Consider the following 20,803-nt stretch of genomic DNA (forward strand, 5'->3'; position numbering starts at 1 on the left):
AGTTTTCAACAAGCGCACTTGCTTTCTCTGGGGTACCTTGGGCTTATCTTATTGCCTCTGCCGTGAAAGTCCCGTGTCCTTTTGCACTTCACCCTTCCCCTTCTATGAAACCAGGATGCCATGCAGAAGGTAGGAACAGCCATCTTGGGACCATGGACAAACCACAGGGACTAAAGTGACACCCTAAGAATGGCAGAGCAGCCTGGTCCCTTGACAGTATCACAGAGCTGTCACAATAGCCCTGGATTAATCTAGCTCTGGACTTCTTGAAAGAGAGAAAGAAATCTCCTAGTTTGTTCAGGACCTTGTTTTTCCATATTTCAGTTACTCAAGCCTAACGTTCTTTCTACCAGTTATCAGGCTGTTGTGGAGCCAGTAGGAGGTCTAAAAGGCCATGGTGGTCTACAAAATATAACATTTTAGTGATTCTTTTATTAGTAAAACAGCATTCTTGCAATATGCTTATTTGTTCAATGTTCTCAGCAAGAAGGGTTACTTGTTGAGTCTCTATTATGTGCTTTAGATTGTGCCACGTGCTTTATGCATGTTATTTAGTTCTTTCTAGGTGAGTATTATTATCTTTAATTATAGAAATTCAAAACTCAGAGGTTAAATAATCTGTCCAAGGTCACACAGTAAGTGGCAGGACCAAGAACTGTAATTAAGTCTATATGATTGAGCCCCATGGGCTCTTTTCAGTATATGATACCATATGTCGCTCAAAGTACCATGTGATATGGCCAACACAGACACTCAGGGAAATGTCTCGGAGTTCCACAAGATGAAGATAATGGGTGAGTAGCTAGGAGGAACAGCAGCTATGAATGACTCCTCCAAAATCCCTGGACAGGTCAGCCTTGACCATCACTCCTCCGTGGCCATACTGAAGCCATGAGTAACCTGGTACTATTCCTGACTAGACTCCTTCCCTGGATCTATATCCTTATTTGATAGCTTGATAATATTTTATACTATTTTCTAGCCCCATGCTGTCCATTGACACAAGGTAAATGAGAAAGAGAACTATAATGTATTCTATTTTCAGGTGATAATAATTTTTTTTTAATGAAAATGACCAGAAGTGTGGGAAAATAAAGTGTTTCTCCATAAACCTACATGTGTTTCTCCTACGTCTCCTGCATAACCTCCCTCAGCCCCATCTGCTCCATTTTTTCCCCTTAGAACCCATTGGCCATGTCACCATAACCACCTCCTCATTGACATGGGTAGCCCCAGAGCCACTGGGTGGCCCAGAACCATTTCTAGAAACTCTAATCTAAAATTGCTAAAGTACCAGCTCTTATTTCATCAACCTCTAATTCCACAGAGATTTTACTGCAAAGGACCTTTTTTCATCTTGCCCAGAATATAAAGCAATATTTTTTATATGTGGATATTTCTTATTATTAAAATGGATCAACAGTATATGTCTCTGTGAATAACGCTCTTGTTAAAAATAACCTTTTGTTGAGTGTATTAGAGATTACAAACCTCTCAAATTTGTAGTATAAAAAAAAATACATACAGCAAAATCTTATTTTTACAACATTTTTAAAAGGAATTGCTTATTTTAGGGACTGAGGTTATCCTGAATTTCAAATCCACTTAACACTCAAATAATGACACCTTAGTAGCTTCAATGCAGCCAGCTGGACTTATTTCTAAGTACCATCATTCAGTTTCATTCCAATTAAGTTTTTAACTTCTCATGAGAAAGATGAAACTCTAATCTGGGCTCTTCAAAAAGCTGTTACTAATACATATGACTAACAGTGGCTGACACTAGCAACTGTATTTTAAATGTGGAATATTATGGGGAAAGATGTGTGAAAGTAGTCTGTCTCTTTTATGGTGGGAGCTATAAAAACCTTTCCTTTTAAAGCATTGAATACACAAGTTGAAAACTCTGATTGAAATCATAATGCCAAAGTCAATAATGATAGAGGAAAATAAAAACTTTTCAACTTTTGGCCCACTACTTACAGCTTCTGCCCAAAGACATCTATCTGTCTTTATGTCTTAGATGAAATCTCTTATCTGAAGTTCTGAATCACAAAATTGATCAACTTTCTTCATTCTCTTTGGACGCATTTGAAACTATCAAACATCCCCTATTTCTTAAATTTGTCTTCTATTCAGCTTTTCTTCATCTCTTTATGATCTTGCTCAATTTCCTTCAGGATGTTTTATTTTTAATAATTGCTCTTCCCTGGGAGCATTTAGGTCCATTAGGTAATCTGCTACTCTCATAGCCCAATCCCAGCCCTATCTCCTCCTGGCCCAACACCAAATATTGCCTGGGGCTCCTCCCAACTAAGTTACAACCTTCTTCACCTTTTGGGTCATCTTGACATAAAGACTTTATAGATCTCAGTCTTCTCTTCCCACCCAAGGACAAAGCTCCTCTTCACTTACCTTTTAATAATATCTTTACCACTCCCGGCTAACTTTCTCTCAAGAAAGATTATATGAGCAAAGAAACTGTAATGGGTTGGTGCAAAAAGGAAAGAGAATAGGAAAAGTAAGAGGGGAAAAAATGTGGAACAAAATAAATGAACAAGATAGAGAACGAGAGAAGAGAAAAAAAAACAAGAAAAATAATTCAATTCTGACTGCTGATATTTTGGATCATGTGATAGTTATAGCTATATTGAGCTAAATTTTATGTGTATCATCTCATTTAACACTTATACAATGCTTTAAGGGTGACACTATTTTCATTGTATACCTAAGTGAAACTTTATGATGAATGATTTCACTGAAGTCAGAGTCTTTTTGTAGAAAGCTAGGGTAGATGTTGGAAATGTGGTCAGTGGTTGAAACTAGTTCTTTCTGGAAAGTTTAGGATCAATAGTTTACCTGAGGTTACATAGGGATTCCCACCCAAATAAGCCTAATACCAAAGTTCCTGTCACAGAAACTCAAGGGGCAAAAAGGGGCCAACAGGTAGAAAGCTACCAGGTTAAAAGAAAGGGTGAGAAGAAGAATGACGTCCCTTTCACAGTAGAGATCCATGATGGACCTCAACGAAATTTGGAGCAGACATTTTTTATCATTTTACCAAAGTACCAAGAGATCAGCAAAGAGTGATAATTGGATATTTTAACTGCTCTAAAGTGTTCCAATCAATTTATCAAGTTTCTAATCTACTTAAATAAACTGATACCTTCATGGAAAAGACCAAATGTGAATAGTCACCTAGGGGAAATCTCTATAGTGATGGAAAGTATCAAAAAGCTAACTTAAAATAAGGGGGAAAAATACAGTAAAAATGTCCAGATAATGACATATGTACACGCATCCGTGGTATTCACATTTCTATATGAAAAAGTCTTTGGGGCTTTATGGCCTAATAATAGTGCCATACACACTAGTATTTGATTCTCAGAAAGCACTGGTAATAGAGAAGATCTCCTAGAAATTTGAAAAAGACAAATCTGTTAAACCATTTTCAACAGAGGAATAAGTGGGGCCTGATCATTATAAACCAATAAACGGAAGCATTATATTCTAAAGATAAGTAAAGCAAACCATCAAACTAATTATCACCTAAAAGAACATGAGATACTATGTAAGGAGAAAATAAATAAGGCTTCGTGAATTATAAAATGTCAACAAGTCCATTTAAATTAATGGTCTGTGTTTAGTCTGAATAAGTAATGTAGAAGGAAACCCAGAAACTATTAGGCAAAGACTCATTTAGCCTGCTACCATGGTTGTAAATTGGCTATTTCTTTAGTCACACGGCCCCCCAGTCTGAGTTTAGCATTGGGAAACTTGATTACTGATGGTGAAACTGTTCATAATGTAGCACAAATGAAATCTTTTAGCTAGCCAGAGTTCTATATGCTACCAATTTTCTGAGTCTGATAACCAACTATAAATTTTTCTTACTGTTGGTTCTTGTTTTTAACATAAGGCCCTCACCCACCCTTGTTTCCACCACCTCTTTTTTCTGAAGAATGATGACACCAAGTTTTAGCATGAAGTGTCCTCCTTTCTGGGACAGCTATCTGTTTCTTTTTACAGAAGACACTGGTCTGATATTCATTAATAAAAAGGCTAATAAAAATGATGTATCACAGGCTATTTCTAGTTATAGCTGAAAATATTTGTTCAATGAGTGAAAACCCAAATTTTGACCACAAACTATAAGCCAAAAACCTGTTAGTTACCTTAAATACCTTACCATATAATATATTCACAACAGCTCTGTCATGTGGTCATTCTTTATCTCAATTTTGTATATAATCTTTCTCGTTATATTAGTAATACATACTCATTATGGAGAATGTGGAAATTACATGAAAGCACAAAGAAAAAAAAACAGATACCTTCATCAATCATTGTTATTTTCTTTCAGGGTTTTATTTTACCTATTATATTCTACTGATACATATTTCTCAATGCTGCTTAAAATAATTAAATTATTATTTCATCTGCAACTATAGAATATTTCATCTTATGGGTCTATCTATTAATATAATTTAATTCCTCTGTCTTTTGCAACAAAACCATACAAAAAATCATTGAACACATCTCTGACTATTTTCTTTGAATAGATCCTTAAAAGTGAAATTACTTACCAAGGGGTATAACTTCTAAAATATTCTTGATCCCTATTGTCAAATTTCTTTCCTAAACCTTATGTCAGTTTATAATCCACCAGTAGCATATGTGACCACATATTTGCCAGCATTAGAATGATCATTTATTAATCTCTTTAATAATTTAATAGATAAAAGTGCTATAATTTTGCTTCAATTGCATATTTTCTAATATTATTGGTTAGTTATTATTTTGTAAATTATCTATTGGTTATTATTGTGGATTTCTTATAGCTTTCTTTTTTTATTTATCAGAAATATTTACTTATACTTTCCCAGTTTTTTGTTTAGCTTTTAATTGTGATTTTTTTTTTTGATCAGCAGCTTTCAATTTTGCATTCTCTGTCTTGCCCCTTATGAAGTCTTCCACTCATTAGAAACCCCTGTAGCCCATCCACAAAACTTCTCATGGACCTCAAAATCTAAGCAATCGCCAAGTCCTACAACTCTACTTCCATCTATCTCTTGCCTGCATTTCTTTTTATTTCCAAAATACCAATTCAAGTTACCGTAATCTTACTATTTTAACAGCTTCCCAGCTACATTTCCAGTCTCTAAATTTACTTACTTCTAATCCATTCTCACTGGCGCCTAAGTGTCACCACCTTGCTTAAAGCTCTTCAATGGTGCTCTATTTCTATCACGATAAAATCCTAATTGTTAATATGGTTTACAAGTCCCACTCTCCAGCCTCATTTCTTCCCACACCCCATTCCCCACTCAAACTCCGGCTTTATTCAGCTATGGTGAGTCACTCCAGTTCCTTGAGGGCTCCATCCTTTTTATCACCTTTAGGCTATTGTGCTCACTCTATGTCCTGTGCCTAAAACATTCATATTTCTGAGCTCCCTTCACCTCTTAATTTCTTGTTTAGGAAAAATTTCCATTTGAAGTTATATGTTATATATCTTTCTGGAAGCACTCAGTGGCACCATCGCCAACCTGTCTTACCCCCACCTCCCCACGCTGAGTTAAGGGCCCTACTAAGTGTTCAAATAGCAGAGTGCCTCTCCATAAACATTACCATACAGACTACCTGTTTGTATGCCTGACTATTTTCTTCCCATCCCCAACAGGCGCACACACACACACACACACACACACACACACACACACACACACTGTAAATCTTGAGGGCAGTAATCAAAACCCTCTTCTCCATAGTTGTATTTCTAAAACCTATTACAGTATCTGTCACATAATCAGTTCTAGAGTAGTATTGTTGGACAAGTGAGATTAAGTGTTTACACATTTTCTTCTAATTTTTAAAAACTATTTTATTGTTATATGAAAACTCTAATCCATGTGGGCTCACTTTGATAATGGTGGAGAGAATCTCTTTCCTATTGATGTATGATTCTTTATCACATATTAAATTCTAATATATTCTAGAATGTGATTCATACCTGTCTGTTCTATTCCAGAAATCTATCTTTAGTTTCTGCAGTAGAAACAAACTATTTTAATTATTCTTTTTTTAATAATACATTTTAATATATAGTGCAAACATCCCTCATTAATTTCCTTTGTAGAAATTTTATTAGCTACTTTAACTCATTCACCTCTTTTAGATAAACTTTAAAATTATTTTTTCTGGTTCCAAAAGAGATATTCTATTGGAACTTTTGATTGGAATTTCATGAATCCTATCTAATGTTTGCTGACATTTATGAAATTCAATCTGTCTATACAGGAACAGTACTCAAAGATGCTTTTACTCAAAAAAGTCTTTTTGTCTTACAGTAAACTTTTACATTTTCTTCATCTGAGTCCCACATTTTTCTTGCAGAGATATTTTTCTTGATGTATTACATTTCTTTGTGAAAGAAATAGTAATATATGTCATATTATGTCATATGGTATTTTGTGTATGTGTGTGTGTGTGTGAGAGAGAGAGAGAGAGCAAGAGAAAGAAAAATAGAAATTCAGTAAGAACCCTAAATTTTATTTTTATTTGCTGGTGCTGTGAAATAAGCATGATCATACCACAGTTACCCTTGGCCAAAGTGGGACCACGATTAAATTCACATCTACCTAGATTCCAGCCTCTTACACTTCTTTTTATACAAATTCTTTTCAATCCTTTACCTAACGACAAAAGAGAGAACACTGGGAAGGAATGGGGAAGAGGGCAAAGTTTTAGGAAGGGCAAAACATTTTAACTAAAATTAGCTCTCAATGCAGATGCACCATGCTTATCTTATGGCTTCTAGGCATTTTCTGGAATATTGCCACAGTCTCTTGGGATGTGTGTATTCCAATTTAAAAAGTGTGATCTACAGTTCACCCCTTTCCAAAAGAAGGTTCCATTTAAAGGAGACTTAATCACATTTTAGTCCAGGGAAATTGGGTCTAGACACACAAAATAAATTATTTAAATTATTAAAGCTCTCAAGTATACAATTACAATAAGTATTCAGGACAATTGGTTCTCATGTCTAGAAGTAAGCCAGTTGTCTTTAATGGATAGCTATAAAATGCGCTTTTCCAACTAATAAGCACAATAAAACGATGATTTATATCTCTATAAAGCTTAGCAACTAACATAAAATGCAAACTTAATGGCTCAACATTTGTAAATCAGTCAATGTGATATACCACATTAACAAAGTGGACAAAAATCATATGATTATCTCATTAGATGCAGGAAAAGCATCTGACAAAATTTAATAACCATATCTGGTAAAGACTCAACAAAGTGGGTACAGAAGGAGCATACCTTAACATAATAAAGGATATGTATGTCAAGCTGACAGCTAACATCGTACTCAAAGGTGAAAAGCTGAAAGCCTTTCCACTAAGACCAGAAATAAGACACAGATGTCCATTCCCACAACTTTTATTCAACACAGCACTGGAAGTCCTAGTCACAGCCATTAAGCAAGAAAAAGAAATAAAAGGCATCCAAATTGGGAAGGAAGAAGTAAAACTGTCACTATTTGTAGAGGATGTGATATTATATATAGAAAATTCTAAAAACTCTGCCCCCAAAAAACTGGTAGAACTAGTAAACAAAGTCAGTCAAGTTGTATGAAACAAAATCAATACACAAAAATTGTTGTTTTTCTATATATTAATAATGAACTATCAGAAAGAGAAATAAAGAAAAGAACCCTGTTTACAACTGCATCAAAAACAATATAATACTATGTAGGAATAATTTAACCAAAGACATGAAAGTCCTGTATATTGAAAATTATAGGACATTAATGAAAGAAATTGAAAATGACAAAAGTAAATGGAAAGATATCTGTGCTTATGATTTAGAAGAATCAATAATTTTAAAATGTTCATACCACCCAAAGCAATGTACAGATTCAATGCAATCTCTACCAAAATTCCAATGGCATTTTTCAAAGAAATAGAACAAAAAATATCCTAAAATTCATGTGGTACCACAAAAATAATCCAATGGCCAAAATAATCTTGATAAAGAAGAACAAAGCTGGAGGCATCACACTTTTTAATATTTCAAACAATATTACAAAGCTATAGTAATTAAAACAGTATGGGTACTGGCATAAAAACAGACACATAGATAAATGAAATGGAATAGAGAGCTCATAAATGAACCCAAGCATACATGGTCAATTAATTTATGACAAAAAAAGCCAAGATATGCAATAAGGAAAGGTATTATCTTCAATAAATGGTGTTGGGAAAATGGGAAAGCTACTTACAAAATAATGAAACTGGATGACTGTCTTATACCATACAGAAAAATTAACTCAAAATTGATCAAAGATTTGAAAGTAAGACCTGATACCATAAACCTCCTAGAAGAAAACAAATGCAGTAAGCTTCTTGACTTATATCTTGGTTATGGTTTTTTGAATCTAATACCAAAAGCAAAAACAACAAAACCAAAATAAACAAGTGGGACTACATCAAACGAAAAAGTAACTGTATAGCTAAAGAAGTCACCAACAAAATAAAAAGGCAACTTATGGAATAGGAGAAAATACTTACAAATCATATATCTGATAAGTGGCTAATATAAAAAATATATAAAGAACTCATGCAAATCAATAGCAAAAAAACCAAACAACCTGATTTAAAAATGAGCAGAAAATCGAATAAACACTTTTCCAAAGACATACAGATGGCCACCAACAGGTACATGAAAAGATGTTTAACATTACGAATCATAAGGGAAGTGCAAACCAAACTACAATTAGGTATCACCTCACACCTGTTAGAATGGCTAACATCAAGCATACAAGAGACAACAGGTGCTGGTGAAGATGTGGCGAAAAGAGAACCCTTGTGCACTGTTGGTAGAAATGTAAATTGGTCCAACTGCTATGGAAAACAATATGGAGGTTCCTCAAAAAATTAAAAATAGGTCTACCCTACAATCCACTAATTCTACTTCTGGGTATATACCCAAAGGAAATGAGGAAATGAAAACAGGATTATGTAGGAGGTACATGTACCCCCATGTTTATTACTATATATATATATATATATATATATATATATATATATATATATATATATGTATATATATATATATATATATATATACACACACACATACACACAATGGAATACTATTAAGCCATGAGAAAGGAGGTTATCTTGCCATTTGTGACAATATGGATGGACCTTGAGCTCATTATGCTAAGTGAGATCAGTTAGACAGAGAAAGGCAAATATCATATGACATCATTGATATGTGGAATCTAAAAACAAAACAAAACTTATAAATACACAGAACAGTGGAACAATGGTTGCCAGAGGTGAAGGTAGTGGATGGGAGAAATGGGCAAAGCGTCAAAAGATAAGTTTTTAAAAAAGAATAAAAATTCAGTGGTTACAGAAGACAGCAAATCAGCTAAGCAGCACCTACAAAATGGCAGTTGAGGTGAGTATGTCCCGTTTGGTGTGCCACAACTTATACACACATCACCTTCCTACAGAGGGGCTGACCGTTTCTGAGATTAAAACCCCATGAATATAATAAATAACAAAACTGACTCCATAAACCAGAAATTAAAAATAAACCTCATTATGTTATATTCATATCACACATACTGTATTAACATTTTCAAGTATCACTGGGTAAGAAAATTCTCATTTCCATATCATTTATAGTCCATTTATAAAGCCAGAAAAAAACTCGGTTATTGCTACTGGATATTTTACGTGAAAGAAATTTGAAAAATCATTGAGGAAATTCAATAAGACAAATGTCATTTGATCGGGCTTCTCTTTCTGGTTCTGTTACTCTGATCCTGGTGAGTTGCTTGACATGTATGTTTTGTTGTCCTCATAAGAAAATTCATGAGTTAGACTAGATGTGCCTATGTCCTTTCCAATTGAAAATTATGTCAATTGAATCTAAGATTTACATAAAGCTGAAATTTTAATAAAATTTTTGGCCTGTTTATCTGCATTCTCTGTCTATCCTGACATTTAGAATCAACCAAATGTTTTACCAAAATTTTTACGGATGTCATACCTCAATTTTCTTAAATTGATTCTTCCAATACTTTAAACACTGGAGCAGAGCAAATATCAGAAGGACTATATATCTGCGTTACAAACTGTGGAAGTGAAAGCCAGTTTTAAATTTAATCACATTTCATGAAAAATAAAATTATAATCCATAAATTGAACTTTAGCTCTCTGATAACTATAAATGTTTGAAAGTCAAGTTATAAAATTCTTCAGTAAACTTTAGGGAATTGAGCTCTGAACCCCTCTGAGATGGCACATGACCCGGTCAGCCAATGGGAAACAATGAGAACTCTGGAACTTAAGGCAGGCTGTGGGAAGCGACCCTCTAAAGGACAGAGCTTCTGGTTGCAAACTGCAAATGAGCCTCTGTATCAGGAATGGAAATGGTGGAGGAAAAACAGGGGTGAGACAAGTTAGCTCAGCTATTAACGATAAAGGAAAGCCTGGCTACAATAACTTTTCTATTCTAATCAAAGGGCTTCCAAAACTGGTTTTTCAGGACTAAGATATAAATAGAAGTTGAAAATTGCCCCCATACCTATTAATCAAATCTTACGTTGGAACTCGGGCTATAACATAGCAAAGCTGGCCAAGTGTATAGGAATCCCTGTGAGAAACAGCACACCCCCGTGTAACCTCCACCCTGCTTCACTCCTTGGTGTATTTATTCAAGAAATGTTATTTTCTTACTGGGAAAGATATTTGGCACCTTTCTCACAGCTCAATGACTTGCAGTGTTTTTAGCAGCCAAGAAAAACAAATATAACTTATTCTCTATCAAACAATAGGGTTCATCATTTCACTAAAAGCATCATCTGTGAAAACAGGGAGGTCGTTTTAAAAAAATATTTTCATAACCACTTGAGAAAATAGACCAGAGGGTGGTGTTGGTTCTTGACTTAAAGAATTTACTACCCTTACGTATGACAGGATTCACCAGCTGACAGGTCCTACACGGAAACTCAGAAAGACTTTCGTTTCTGTGATGCTCATACAGGTGTAAAATTGCCAGCAAGTTAAAGGCAATGCCATCAAAAATCACAACAAGGACCACCAGAGCTGCCAACAAGCAGAACAACCCATTGGAAACTGTCAAAATTTAACTTGGAAAAAAAGACGAAGTTAATACAAGAAGTTATCCTTTTCATCATTGGCACACCAGACAGAGGAAGTTATGCAAGTAAAGCAGACGTATGTATGCTTGCAAATATAATTCACTTACCCCTCTTGAGCAGAAAACCAGCACTCGTTTTCCAAACAGCCAGGGGTGACTTCCCCAGTTGGATGTGGCTGAAACTTCTGTGTACCTGCAGTTTACTGCGTATAGTTTCCACCTCTACCTGGCTGTGTTAATGAACAGTTTAGAAGCTTCTCCCTCAGCGGCTGAGTCATCCAGGGAGGAGGTGGGTGGTGTGAAAGAGGGTGTCACCTTGTATAAATACCAATTCAATTAAAACAGGCTCACTCATGGGCCTACTGTCTTTCTTTGATGAATTCTTCATATAATTTAGGGTCTTATTTGGCTAAAAAAAAAAAATACAAGTCCCCCTGTTATTATTCTTTTAATTGATAACAACACACATGACCATATCACTAACAAGGTGGCATAGTATCCAACCTATTTTGAATTCTCTTCTTAAAAACAAAACAAAAAACTCAAGGTAAGAGGAATCTCTACTTGCCCATAATGCCTGGAAGGCTGGGGCACAGATAAACACCCAGGACCTACAGTGCTCATAGGAAACAAGATCCTTTAGGAGAGAAAAGTCCTTTGGAACCCTGAGATCAGAAACTATGAAAGACACCTGTTACACAAATTCTACACATGAAATATTTTGTAAAATTATCAGAGGTAAAAATACATTCTGAAGTATAAGAATTCTGATCCTTTTATCATTTCACCATATACAAAAATGGGGAAAGGATGCTTGAGACTTCTTTCACATCTGAGGGCAGCAGTAGACTCCATGGTCAAGGCCTGCTGCTGGTGAGGAGGGAACGGTACAGAAGGGCCATGCAGGTGGGGGTTCTTATTACAGGTTCTGAAATGCACCTTCCATAGGAGCCAGGGAAGCATGCAAGAAGCTTAGCAAGTCTGGAACATTGCTGGGAGAAGCCGGGTGATTAGACTTTCCTGCGTGATCTTTATTCATTTGTCACACCAACAATTCACCAAATCCGCCCAGTTTCAAGACAGTCCAGGTGAGCTATAGTCGCAGAAGTGGCTGTAACAAGAAGTAGAAACATTCAGATTAGAAGGCACAAGCAATTGCAATATGCACTCACTCTGAACTAGGACCTCACTTCCTTAATGTGCCCTTGTTGTAGGCTGAGGAATTTGAAAATCTACCGTGGAAAATGTCCTTTACAATAACGTGTGTGTGTGTGTGTGTGTGTGTGTGTGTATGTGTGTGTGTGTGTGTGACTATTCAACCCTTTGATGAAATTTTATGTATGCAAACTATTTTAGAAATATATTTTACATTTCTGTGATGCCTGTAAATGTTGGTTAGATTGATGTTGGATACTAATACTAGAGATGATAAAATTGAAAAACCAAGATGTGACATGGCTGGGCTAAAATAAATAAATAAATAAATTAGAAGCTATGTTCAGCATTCATTTAGCCAAATGAAGGGCTAAAACAGTTTCTGAGCTGGCTTGTAGGGACAAGTAGTAACTTACATTATAGAATGTTTAACTGTATGTTTTGTCCTTCATTAAATACAGAACCAGAAAAAAAAAGCTTTTACCTTGTAATGAAAGTACACAGCCAAAAGTACATTTAAGGCTTTGAGCTTTGAAGCAGTTATATCTGCATGTAATTGAGGGTTTCTCTTATTTTACATACCTGGAACCCATACCACTAAGCCACACCAATGTCTCATTTAGCACTAGATCTTGACTCAAAAAAGGACTAATTGTAAACACTTGGGCAAAATTCAGGCCTCCTTATGGATGATTCAGCAAGAAAACTGCTGAAAATTAAGAGTCTCAAAATTTGAAGAGGTCAAACAAGAATGTGCAAGGGTGTGGAGATGGCTGAATAGCTTTGGCCTCGGTTTCACTTAGGCCTTGAACTAGGAAGCCTTGAGCATACTTAGAATAACTTGACTCCACCACGCCTATTTCACTGTGAACGTCGAAGTTCCTGAGGTCTCTTTAGAGTAAAAGCTCTCAGGCTTGAATGGTAAATGTTTTTCTCAGGTGCCAATGCCAATTGCCTGGTGCTGGCTGCCGGGAGGGATATCATGAAGTTTGTAAGGCAACTTCGGACTTACACAGAAGAGCGCCATGGTTTATTAGCAAGGCCTCGGAGGGGGCAATGTTTGCTCACCCTCTTAAAGTAGAAAAGTGCTTTTTCTATATGTTGTATCCAAGGAAACCATCTACCTAAATAAGCACTTATTACTACATAATAATGAAATTAGAAAAATTTATATAGCATTTTTAATGTGCCAGCCATGGTTCTAACCAATTTTCGTACATTAATTTAGGAATTGTTATTAAACGAGTGCTACCCCCTGCTGTGGTCTGAATGTCTATGGTCCCCCACGAGACTGAAAATTCATATCCTGAAATCCTAACCCCCAAAGATGATGGTATTGGGAAGTGGGGTCTTTGGGAGGTGCTTAATTCATGAGGGTAAAGCCCTCATGAATGGGATTAGTGTTCTTACAAAAGACCCCACAGAGCTTTCTAGCCCTTTCCACTATGTGAGGACACAGAGAGATGGTCCCAGCTACAAACCAGAAAGAGGGCCCTCACCCACCATTCTGGCACCCCGATCTCATACTTCCAGCCTCCAGAACGGTGAGAATCAAATTTCTATTGTCTTTAAGCTGCCCAGCCTGTGGTATTTTTTTAAATAGCAGCTTGAACAGATTAAGACACATCATCACCCCAGAAAGATTCCAAAAGAGATGACGAAAATGCAAAAAAATACAAAAAGTACAAATCAGCATCTCAAAACTCTCTAATCTATTATACCAGGACTTTGAGGGATTGAAAGATAAGAGGGATCCCAGTTTTCCTCTAAATGGAGAAAATAAATGTTATGTGCATGTTAAAACAAGAGAGATGTCATTGGGATGATAATTATCCATTTCTGGTGGCTGAAAGTAGACAGATGCCAGAATTAAGAAATTAACTGCCAGTGCTGCATGGGCAGGTGCATTGCTAATACACTTGGATGGCACCAGCACGATGCGGGTGGAGGGCACAGCAGGGAGCCTGCAGGAGCCTGGGTTCCATTTTCTGCACAGACTTGCTATTCACCATGGGCCCTCCCCTGGTGCAGTACGACTGGTAAAGGCAGTCTCTTTACTAACAGGACAGGACACAATAAAGATACCAGATTTTTAAACCAGGACTCCAAGCCTGTACTCCACGACAATGTCAGGAGGGACCAGGAGGACTCAGCCCAGGGTTCCTGAGGCTTTCTCAAATCTTCTTCATGCTCCAAACAGGCAAGTACCCTCGCCCAAAGAACCAGCAGAGATCAAGCATGGCTGATGATGACTATTATGATGATAATAAAAATAACATGCAATAACAGCAACAAAAGTTTAAGGATGTGCCAATCACTACTATGTGTTCCACCTGTATTATTTCATTTGGTGTTCACAAGCACTATACACTATAGGTACTGCTGTTATATCCATGATACAGATAAGAAAATAAAAGCCTAAGATCCACAACTCAGAATTAGATGTGTGCAGAATTCCAATCTAGGCAGCCTGGCTACAGAGTCCACATTCTTAGGTGTGAAGCTCACTGTACGTCCAAAGTGCCAGAAACGAACACAGGCACGTGAGCCAGGAGGCTATGGCTGGACCACAGGGTGAGCTAAATTTATGGCAAGCCTGAGCCCTGACTAATAGGTGATGGGAAAGTGCAATGGCTTTTAGCAAGTAATGTACACACACACACACACACACACACACACACACACACACACATACTAGTGCAGTCTGACCATTAAGTTTGCAAACTAACCCTAGAAAAAGTGCTACATACCTCATTGCTGAATATCACTACAGTCACCTTCAAAGTACTCCCCTTGGGAAGCTATGCACTGATGCCAGTGCTGAGTCTACCCTTCAAAACAATTTTGGAACTCTTTATCTGGAATGGCCATCAGAGCTCTTGTCATATTACCCTTGATGTCCTGAATGTCATCAAAATGTCTTCCTTTCAATATTTCCTTTATCTTCGGGTAAAGAAAGTCATTGGGGGCCAGGTCAGGTGAGTAGAGAGGGTGTTCCAATACAGTCATTTTTTTACTGGCTAAAAACTCCATCACAGACAGTGCCCTGTGGGGTGGTCAGGATGCAAAAGTCATGAATTGTTGGAGAAATGTTCAGATCTAACTTTTTCATGCAGCCTTTTCAGCACTCCAAATAGTCAACTTGGTTAACTGTCCAGTTGGTACAAATTCATAATGAATAATCTCTCTGATATCAAAAAGGTTAGCAATATCGTTGCAACAAGTTCTCTAACTTGTCAGACCTTATACATACACATATATCACTCATAACACCAAAAATAATATACCACGGCCCACATACACTAATCACAATGTCAGACCAAAGAATGGCCAAGAATAGCTTCAGAATCTAGGGCCCTTTAATAATAGCATAAATCTAACTCACCAGTTTTCTTCTTTCTTCTTAAATAGACAACTTTTAGGGCTGTTTCAGGTTCACAGCAAAATTGAGAGATTTGCAACATACCCCCTGCCCCACACATGCATAGCCTTCTCTATTATCAATGTCTCCCACCAGAGTGGTACATTTGTTGTAACCGATGAACCTACATCGACACATCATTATCACCCAAAGTCCATAATTCACATTATCTTTGGTGTTGTACATCCTATGGGTTTTGATGAAGGTGTCTACCATTGTAGTATCATACAGAAGCGTTTCACTGCCCTAAAAGTCCTCTGTGCCTGCCTAGTCATCCCACCCTCCCCCCTAACCCCCAGCAACCACTGACCTTTTTTACTGCCTCTATAGTTTTGTCTTTTCCAAAATGTCATATAGTTGGAATCATACAAAATGTAGCTTTTTCAGATTGCCTCTTGCACTTAGTAAAAACTTCATTTAAGTTTCCTACACGTCTTTAATGGCTTAAAAGTTCATTTCTTTTTAGCACTGAATAATATTCCATTGTCTGGATATACTGCAGTTTACTTATTAATTCACCTAATAAAGGACATCTTTGTTGCTACCAAGTTTTGGCAATGTTTATGAATAACGTTATTATGGCCAGCCATATGCAGCTTTTAAGAAATTATTTATACAATATTTTGACTCAGTCATATATTTATATTTTTCATAAATTAAAAGTATAAAACAAATACAGTGAAAAGCCTCTCCCCCTCCAAACCTCGATCTCCTGGGTTCTTCCAGAGACATTTATATGTACATAAGCACATGTGAGATCCAGATATTTCCTTCATTGTACACTATTGTTTGCACAGTACACTGTTCTGAATCTTGCTTTTTTCCCTTAATATTACATCTTGAACACCTTTCTACTTTGTGGTTTTTACAGCTGCTTGGCATTCCGTAGTATGGGTATTCCATAATCAATTTCATCAAATTCACTATTAATGGACAGTTACATCATTTCTCAGGCTCTGCTAATAAATGATGCTGCAGTGAATAACAGTGTACATAACTATTTGGCATATGTGTGTATATATCTGTAAGATTAATTCTTAGAGATGTACTTGCTGGATCCAAGGATTTGTACGTTTTAACTTTGGTAGATAAATATTACTAAATTGCCCTCTGTGACGGATTTACCAATGAATCCCTCTTATCCCGATTTGTCTCTTTAATTATTTGTTCATTTAACAAATATTAAGCCCCTAATATACTTCTAATACTGTTTCAGTCTCAAGGGACAGAAGAATTAGTGAGATTGGTGCTTGCTGTCTAAGAATTCACCATGTTTGGGGAGCCAGACATTGAATTAAATAGCTATAAGACCCCAGGATAGAGTAATACAGAGCAATTTTCCTGGCTGGGTATCACACAGTAGAGACACTGAGAATTCTACCTGGACCTGGGAGGTGATGTTGACTGAATTTTGAAGTTTGAGTGGACAGTAATTAGATGGTCAAGAGGGAAAAGGGCCATCCGTCCACTCTGGCTCCCAGGATCTTAATGTCTTCCAGATTTCTTATATGAATATAGTTCAGGGTTTGGCAATCTGAGACAATCACTGATCTCTCCAATTAATGAGAGAAGTAGGAGCAGAGATAATTAGGCAGGTGAGATTCGCAGCCAAACTCTCCTCAATAGTGCCAAAGTTGAGAAACTCCGCTTGAAAGTTTTTCTGCTCATTCCGGTGCCCACAAAAACCAGCATTTATGCAGCCCAGCAATACTAGCTTCTTGGGATATGATGTGTCCACATTTGTCTAGCCAATGGTCTTCTATAGAGAAGCAAGAAATGCACTGCAAATATAGTGCAATCTTCCTGGCCACAGGCTGAAACAAACAATTCCACAAAGATTGGAAGAATCGCTCTCTTTCTTGCACTGAAAAACTTAGAATTGCCAATCGAATTGTATAATTAGTCTTATTTTTCAAACCAGATTGTTATTTCATAATTTCATGGTCATAATTTCTGACTTTCTTCAATTTGCAGTCAGTTCTTCCACTTTACACTAGTCTCTTCATTGCCAAATATTTCATGGTATTACATCTTAAGCCCCAGGAGAAAAGAGACCAGGCCTTCAAATTTGCTTTTATCTAAATACATAGCACAGTTCTTGGCTCATAATAGCACTCAGTAATTGTTGATTGAAGAAATAACGATCATAAACAATAAGTGTGCACACACAAGGGGTATTCACCATTTGCCAAAATCTGGATTATCTGTTTTATAAATCTGATCTTATCAGATTTTTCTATCCTGGCTAAACCATAGACTATAATAGGCTGAACTAGAGACTATAAAATTAGCTCTTAAACTCAACTGTAACACTCACTGTTCTCTTAAAACAAGGGATGATTTCTCTAGGTTATGCAGCAATTGCTCAAATAATAATTCCCATAGTTGCACTTATTGCCCAAGGTTGGAACCTCCTCCTTCACTCTCTTCACAGCCACATCAATTAAATGTTCACTAACCCATCACTGTCAATTCTACCTCCTAATTCCCTTCCCGCTGACTCCCAACACTCCTGCTTTGGTTCCAACCTCATCATCTTTAGGGAACACTACTTCAGTTTCCTGCAAACCTAGCCTCTTCCCTGTTCAAATCTCTCCCCTACTGTGTCAATCAGGCTCTTTCAGGTTGGAAAGATCAGAGATAAGCTCCAGAAAATTCAGTTAATAGAACCACACTAACAGTGGCAGTTCAATCGCAAGACCCAGTACTCAAAATATTAATTAGAAAACTACAGTTTAGTACAGGAAAAAGATACAGTGTAGCAACTACGTTAAAGTAAAGATAAGCATCACAGCTAAAGGCTTTTTACAGTAAAGGCTCAGAGAAGCCATTTGCAAGTTCCAGTTGTCTTCCCTCTGGAAGGGTCTTTACAGGATCCACTTTCTCTCTCAAATCAAGAACCACTGACTTGTGAATGGAGCACCCAAGTGGAGTCTCAGCTGGAATTCCTTACACCTTGCTGGGCCCGTACCCATATTTCTGCTATGTGACCAGGCCTTCTGGGGTCTCTCCAGGTAGAAATTATCAGTCTTACTCTTCTCTGTAAACGCTGCTTACTACCTGGTACAAACCATCCTGAAACTCAGGGCACACAGTTACAAAGCGATGCTATCAATCAGTATGTTTCAAATCAGTGCTGTGCACACTCATTTCTTATTTTTGTAGAATAACTCAGGCTAATTCCAGGACTGCTGAACTTAACCCTCACTGCACAGGGGACTGACTAAAAGGAGGTTCAGGGGACTAAAAGGAACACAGGATACAGTGTCAGCAGCCTTTCTTAGAAATTGAATATTTCCTGCTGGTTACTTTTCAGAAGCAACACTAGTTGTCCGGTGCAACTCTGGGCACCCAATACCATCTCTATGAGTCTCCCTACCATGACTCAGTTCCCCTACCTCTGATTCGCTTCCTGCTTCTTTTTTCTACCATGTCACCAACTTACCACAGTCTCAGCACTCACCAGTTTAAATCCTCTGTGAGAGATCTGCTTGAGTTGGTCAACCACCATCCTCTACTGGGTTACTGTAGGTCGCGTTCTTGCAGCAGGCCATCTCCTATGCTTCTGGAGAGCCATCAGAGGACAGGTTAGCTCAAACACCTACCTCATCTCAAATCAGTGTGACCAAAGCTCTGCATGGTTCAGAGCGTGGATCCCTTAAACCTTACAACTGCTCAAAAGTAGACAACAGGTACAGCACATAACAAGTTATAACTTTCTCCCCAGTAAAGACACATCACACCGTAACATTATTTTTCCAAAACAGATGCAAGCATGTCACTCCCCACCTTCAAACCCATCATAACTTCTCCATGTCCCATAAAATTCAAACACCTTACATTCATATAGAACTGCACTGTTTAATGCAGCAGTCACAAGCCATGTATGTCTATTTAAACTTAAATTAATCAAGACTGAATTTTAAAATTCTGCTCTTTAGTTGCACAAGCACATTGCAAATACCGTATTGGAAAGAGAAGATAGCATAAGCAGAAAGTTGGTCTAAATGCATTTTTTAAACTACTTTCAATTATTCCAGGCTCATCTCCCCCCACTTCCTAATCTCTAACCACATAAAAATTGTTGCTGTTGCCCAAACATATCATACACCTTAGGCCTTTAATATTTGTCCTTATGCCATTCCTGTGACCTGAAATATTCTTGCCTCTTGTGCACCTGGTAATGTGTTATTCACCTTTAAAGGCCCAGCACACACATAACCTGCTCCGTGAAGATTTTCCTACCATCTCACTCCCCAACCACATGCAGGTACCCCCTTCCTTTCTAATCCAAGGGAACTCTGTACATGCCTCTATTACAGTACTTACCTACATGATACGATAAACCAGTTGTGCCTGCATACCACATACATTTCTAGAAGGCCTTCATAGTGGAGACAATATGGCTAGTGCTTAAGAGCACAGACCCAGGTGTCATGTGGCATCTGCCAATGGCTACTTGTGTGACCTTGGGCTAATCATTTAGCTCCTCTTGTCTCAGCTTCCTCATCTGTGAAACGGGGATAATAAAATACTTTCTACACAGGGTCATGGCGACAACGAATCGTGTTATAGAGAAAACACTTATAATAGGTCCTGAAATTTAGTGAGGTGCTATCTAAAATTTAGTTATTAATAAAATATTAATGCATTTTGTTTATTCACACATGAAAAATATCTGAGAACAAGAATGCAAGCACAATTAACAACCCCACTTTCCTGTTATACATTTACTGTATCCAGTGGTCAAACTCTTTAATGAACAATATATAATTAGTTGTCTATGAATAAACATAGGTTTTAGAAGGTGTATGAAAAAATCCTGATGGAGAGCAGAGTTTGCCATCCCAAAATATGCCCTTTTTTGATATTAATTTTTTTAATTAAAATTTATTGGGGTGACAATGGTTAGTAAAGTTATATAGGTTTCAGGTGAACAATTCTGTAGTACATCATCTATATATCACATTTTGTGTTCTCCTTCCATCACCATATATTTGATCCCATTTACCCTCTTCTACCACCTACCTCTCCCCCTTTACT

At 37.1% G+C, this 20,803-nt stretch overlaps 1 protein-coding gene across 10 annotated transcripts in view; it reads right to left on the reverse strand.

Annotated features, from left to right (window-relative positions):
* The window catches only part of SCEL (sciellin), a 114,026-nt gene extending 94,721 nt beyond the window's left edge, over nt 1-19,305 (reverse strand). For 4 of the 10 annotated variants that reach the window (XM_019654300.1, XM_019654298.1, XM_019654294.1 and 1 more), the window contains exons 1-3: nt 19,224-19,304; nt 12,124-12,295; nt 11,293-11,593 (exon numbers count right to left, since the gene is read on the reverse strand). The gene's annotated coding sequence lies outside the window, so the exon portion shown is untranslated. Of the gene's footprint in view, nt 1-11,292; nt 11,594-12,123; nt 12,296-19,223 lie in introns of all 10 variants that reach the window. The other 6 variants (XM_019654299.1, XM_019654296.1, XM_019654295.1 and 3 more) reach the window with 3 other exon arrangements.
* Between the last annotated feature and the right edge of the window lie 1,498 nt (nt 19,306-20,803).

The sequence above is a fragment of the Hipposideros armiger genome, unplaced genomic scaffold, assembly GCF_001890085.2.
Source record: "Hipposideros armiger isolate ML-2016 unplaced genomic scaffold, ASM189008v1 scaffold_219, whole genome shotgun sequence".
In the NCBI taxonomy this organism is placed as follows: domain Eukaryota; kingdom Metazoa; phylum Chordata; class Mammalia; order Chiroptera; family Hipposideridae; genus Hipposideros; species Hipposideros armiger.